Raw genomic sequence first — 5,785 nt, 5'->3', positions numbered from 1 at the left:
TGCCACCACCACAGAAAGCCCGTGAGCAGCATCGAAGACTCAGCATAACCAAAAATAAATAAATAAACCTCAAAAAAAGAAAAAGAAAGAAAGGCTTCACTTTGAAAGAAAGGCTGTTCACTGGGCACGTTCATACAGAGAACGAGCTGACTGTGAACCCCCATCATCTTGAAATAGGTTTATATACTGGAGATAGCAGTTCACTGGCTATCTGGAGAAGCACTCAGATAAACAACGGGGACAGAGAGGTGGGTGGGGAGAATGACAATGGGACTGTGACACTTTAGAAACATGAAGCAAAATTATTCTCGGGGCAGTCTTTGCATGGGGAGGCTTTTTAGTTATTCAACAGTGTTTTGGAACAAATCAAACTGCACATCAAGATACACCATGAGCAGAGCAGCTAACAAGCAGGGTCACTGAGGGTACAGTGCAAGAACGTACAGGATCTGATGGCACAAAGACTTTTGCAGGATGTGCCGGGGGGACATTTAAGATATTTATGGTTACTATTTTACTTATACTGCTTAGAGGACAATCACTGCTTGTTTATTCCTGAATTCTTGGTTTTGTCTTAACTTTTATATAATTTTATATTATTGTAGGAAAAAAAATGGAAACAGGAAAGGGTCAGGAACTCCCGGGAGGGGAGAAACAGGCCATAGAACATTCTTTAGCCCAATTTAAGGATGGGACAAATGGAAAAACATTTGCCAACCCAACCTTAAAGAATCACTTTGCTTGCCCTATAGGCCTTCGGGAGCTTAACAGCCATTGAGATTCACTCAACGGTGGAAGAAACTAGCATAAACCCATTAGTTTTTAGGTAAGTGATGCAAACTTCACCGACACTCAAAGTCATTCTGGATATAAAATGCACTTTGTTCCAAAGGCTATCTGACCTGCCAGCGGTCAGAAGATTTCATAACTGACCTGATATTTCTCTGTCTGTTATTTTCCCCTTGGTATGTTTATAAAGCTCTGGTTGCATTGACAATTTTCCAGGAAATCGGTGTCAGGTAACAACCCCACCATGAATAGCTACCTCTAGAGAGCAGGGAGTTTTATCCGGCGCTGAAAACATGCTGGTTGGTTTTCTACATACATGTTTATTTTCAGTTCAAAGACCAAATAGAAAACTCCATCATGGAAAATGTTACCTGTTCATTCACACTCTTTTAATCCCTCAGCCCCCATAAAATAAATGTTCTAAAGTGTAAGCAGTGGGAAATCATGTAAACTCTACAGAAATAGAAAATAAATTAGCTTCTTTCAAGACTTGGGGGAGGTCCTTTTCCTGAATGCTAGACTCTGTTGCAAACAGAATCTGTCTTGAACGAAGAATAAATCTTTGGCCTATTTCACCATTTCCCCAGCATTGTGTAACAGCATATTTCAAATTCACTTTCTTCTCCAACTGCAGCAAAAAGGCAAGGAATAGTTTGCATTTGTGGAGCCTGAAAGACAGAAAAAAAAAAAATTTCAGTGGTTTAAGAACGGCCTTTTCCTCTGGTGTCAAACTGTTCATATGTTATAGCTCTAAAGCTGAAGAATCCAAGAAAATTTGAGAGCAGATAAGTGATTCTATTCATAAGACAAGGCTGGGATCACTTGGAGTCTTTTTACTTAGGAGCAGTGGAGAATCCGATTCTGCATCACTTAGGATCAAGCCAGCATGAACATGGCAGGTTGCAGTTCTGGATTTCCAAAGAGATTTTGCTTGGGGGCCATGGCTGAAATCCTCTGACTTCTAAATTTGGGATCTACAAGTTTCTAGGATCTTGTTGAATGGGAACATCCCAGGATTTTAGATTAGGAAGCCTGTTGCCTTGGATTTCAGTTTCGCTTTTATCATAGGCTCAGAAAGCACAGTCTGAAAAATTCCTCTAGGACAAGAATGGAAGTGAGTGGATCTGGAATTTCTTACTACTGTTAAAGCTTTGCTGTTTTCTCACAAAGGATGCTAAGACTCTCTGCCACTGTAAATCCTGCAGTCTTTCAGGAAAATAAGTGATCAAACCACATTTTAAAAAGAACAAACAAAACACCTAAGTTTAAAAAAAAAAAAAGTGTTCACCAGGAGAAATGTAAATATAAGCACTTGGCCTTTGATCTGAATTTATACATGGAGGAATTTATCCACTGGGCCAAGAGTTCAAACTCAGCTGGAATACAGCGAGCCGGCCTCCCACGGCTGAGTGCAGGGTCTGGAGCCAGAAAGGATGCTTGACTAGCTTCAGAACAGAAGACCGTGATGAAGGCAGGGGACGAGGAACTCCAAATACTCCCCTAACGCCTGATTCAAGTCAGGGAAGTAAACAGAAAACAGGAGGAACGCAAGCATAATAAACATTATCAAAACAAAAATATTTTTGATGTTAGGAAGGGAAGTTTCCCTGGTGCAAACCTTGCCTCTCCACTCAGGGCCATGCCAGCCTCACATTGATGGCTCTGGCGACCCCAGACGGGAGGCACAGTGACTCCTGGGGAGGGAAGAGGGATACTGTGCTGTGGGGGTGGCGGGGATGAGGGTGGGCTTGGAGGAAGACCCTTGGATTAACCATGTGACCTCTACACCAATGACTTAGTATTTAAAGGGGCTTAGACTCTGTGGTTCCATATTTTCAGAAGACTCAAAGGGTGGGTATAGAAAGTCTGATTATGCATTAAAAAAAAATCAGAAATGCAAGAGTGAAGGTGCAAATGAATCAGTTGTCTGGTGTTTATTCAGTGGGGAAAAAACAATTCTAGAAGTTTATTTAACAAGACATCCTTTGGAAAATAGAACTTGGAGTGACATGGCCACAAGACACAGACTGCTGGCAGGGGCAGGAATATGCAGGAGGCAAGAAAGGGATTCTTTCCCAGCGCCTCTGCTGGATGGAGTGTGGCCTTGTTGGCACCTTGATTTCGGTCTGTGAGTGTGTGCTAAGTCGCTTCAGTCGTGTCTGACTCTGTGCAACCCTATGGACTGTAGCCCGCCAGGCTCCTCCGTCCATGGAATTTCCTAGACAAGAATGCTGGCGTGGGTTGCCATTTCTTTCTCCAGGGGAACTTCCTGACCCAGGGATGGAATCATCGTCTCTTACATCTCTTGCATTGGCAGGCGGGTTATGACTTGTGTCAACCAGGAAGCTCCAGATTTCAGCCTACTAATACTGATTTCAGACTTCTAGCCTCTAGAACCACAAAAGGATATGTTTCTGGTATTTTAAACCACCAAGTATCTGCTACAGCAGTCTTGGGGATAAAAGACGCATGCGGACGCGCACACACACACATTTCATAGAGGAAAGGAGTTGTTCTCTCTTCTTTATTTAGCTAAGAAAATTTCAGACGGTAAAGAATCCGCCTGCAATGTGGGAGACCTGGGTTCGATCCCTGAGTTTGGGAAGATCCCCTGGAGGAGGGAATGGCAATTCACTCCAGCATTCTTGCCTAGAGAATCCCCATGGACAGAGGAGCCTGGAGGGCTACAGTCCATGGGGTTGCAAAGAGTCAGACATGACCAAGTGCTAAGCACACACAACACACACCCTTATATCAATTACTGGTAATAACACTTGGCTCTTGGCTTTTCTTTGCTGAAAACCATCTTTTATTGGTTCCCATTGTTGAATAATAGAGGTTAAAGTTAAATATGCTACCAATGCGACTTTAAAATAAAAATGAAAATTCAGCCTCAATAGTATTTGTAAAGTTGATGCTGATGTATTTTGACAATTTTTAAAAGCTGAAAGGTGACTAATTTAGAATCTTTTGCATCATGATTTGTTTGAGATTTGCTTTTGAATTGGGAGAATTAACTCTGCATCAGTGGCACCCCACTCCAGTACTCTTGCCTGGAAAATCCCATGGATGGAGGAGCCTGGTGGGCTACAGTCCATGGGGTCGCTAGGAGTCAGACAGGACTGAGCGACTTCACTTTGATTTTTCACTTTCATGCATTGGAGAAGGAAATGGCAACCCATTCCAGTGTTCTTGCCTGGAGAATCCCAGGGACGGGGGAGCCTGGTGGGCTGCCGTCTCTGGGGTCGCAACAGAGTCAGACGTGATTGAAGTGACTTAGCAGCAGCAGCAGCAACTCTGCATCTCTTATTAGTTAGGGTGTCTAACAGTCACTGGGTGCTTATTAACCAGTCTGAATGTCTGATTAAAAAATGGCTTCAGTGAAATGGAGAGGATTTCAGGTTCATAGCATTTAGTTAAAACTTTTCCTCTACTTTACAAGTTCTAACCTTTATAAATCAAGTAGTCAATTATAACTAATGTCATAACTGAAACTTTTCTTTTTTCATTGACCAGGAATTTCTTATATATTAGCCACATATAGATTTAAAGTTATTAGAAAAATCATGTTTCCAGAGTTTTCAGAAATACTATTTTCCATGCCTTATTTAAAAAAAAAAAAAAGATTATTAGACCCCCTGTTCCCCTGGAAAAGTTTCCTTTAAAAGCGAATTAATTAAGAATCTCACAGCTGTCAAGCTTCAAAACATTCCCTTTCAGTTAGACAGGGGAGAGTTAATTATCACCATCTTTCAGAGATGTTACAGATGTCATCTTAGATTTAATTATCACAATCTTTTATTTAAGTAGCTTGGGCTTCCAGCCTATTTTGGCTCCTGCCTGGGAGTGAAAAACAGGGGCTCACTCTACTCCAAGGATGGCTTCACGTGAGGAACTGAAGACCTTTTTCTTGAAACACAATGATGAGGAACAATTTTTGAGTTGCTTCTTGAAAAGACAGTTTCAGGATTAAAATCATAGAGTTCAGGAGCAACCCTAAGAAACCCCGAAACTCTATGGCTTACAGTCTGGGGATAAGAGACTCTGTCCACAGAAGGCTTGCAGGCAGCAGCCAATCAAGATTAATTTATGATTATTAAACATCACTGAAACTTTCTGCTCCAAAGAGAGTTTGGGGAAGAAAATGAACTGGTATTAATATTATACTCCTTTCTGCATGTGCAATTCAAGAAAAACAATAATGGCAGGCCCAGAGTCAATTTGATTCCATACTAATCATAACTTTGCACATCAGAATGAGGTAAGGGAGTGTCTGAATCCTTTAGGAAATCTGCTTTCTTGAATTCATTTGAATCCTGCCAAGACTCAGAAATATGATAAAGATTCAAAACAAGAAATCCAAAGGAGGGGGGGAGTGAAACCCTCAAAGTCAGTCATCTTCTAACAAAAGACTGACCAGTAACGTCACAGGATCAGTTTCACCGGGACAAACAACTTATTTTAATTAGTTCCATTTGGTAACATCCAAAAGAATGAATCATGCCCTTATTCTGACAATGGCAAAAGCATGACAGGGAAAGTTTGGAAAGAAGAATCAAGAACTCAAATTGTGGTGGTTTCTTGACACCTCTCGATTGTAGGAAGTCTCACCTTTTCCTGGAAGGTGAGATGAACAGAGAAGGAGAGGAAGTGGAGGGGAAGAAAGGAGAAGCTTCTTCCATATGGGACATGTCACGTCTGCAACACATTTTGCAAAGAGTAAGAAGAGCGATCAGAGAAGGCAATGGTACCCCACTCCGGTCTCTTGCCTAGAAAACCCCATGGACGGAGGAGCCTGGTAGGCTGCAGTCCATGGGGTCACTAAAAGTCAGACACGACTGAGCGACTTCACTTTTACTTTTCACTTTCATGAATCGGAGAAGGAAATGGCAACCCGCTCTAGTGTTCTTGCCTGGAGAATCCCAGGGACGGCAGAGCGTGGGGGGCTGCCGTCTATGGGGTCGCACAGAGTCGGACACGACTGAAGTGACTTAGC

The 5,785-nt window shown here is 42.2% G+C and overlaps 1 protein-coding gene across 1 annotated transcript in view; it reads right to left on the bottom strand.

The window, feature by feature from the left end:
* Positions 1-1,071: 1,071 nt before the first annotated feature.
* The window catches only part of MTHFD1L (methylenetetrahydrofolate dehydrogenase (NADP+ dependent) 1-like), a 178,039-nt gene continuing 173,325 nt past the window's right edge, over positions 1,072-5,785 (bottom strand). The window contains exon 27 of the mRNA XM_010840821.1: positions 1,072-1,457. The gene's annotated coding sequence lies outside the window, so the exon portion shown is untranslated. The remainder of the gene's footprint in view (positions 1,458-5,785) is intronic.

This window comes from Bison bison, unplaced genomic scaffold, assembly GCF_000754665.1.
Source record: "Bison bison bison isolate TAMUID 2011002044 unplaced genomic scaffold, Bison_UMD1.0 scf7180017864148, whole genome shotgun sequence".
Taxonomy (NCBI): domain Eukaryota; kingdom Metazoa; phylum Chordata; class Mammalia; order Artiodactyla; family Bovidae; genus Bison; species Bison bison.
This window is presented reverse-complemented; position numbering and strand designations above follow the sequence as displayed.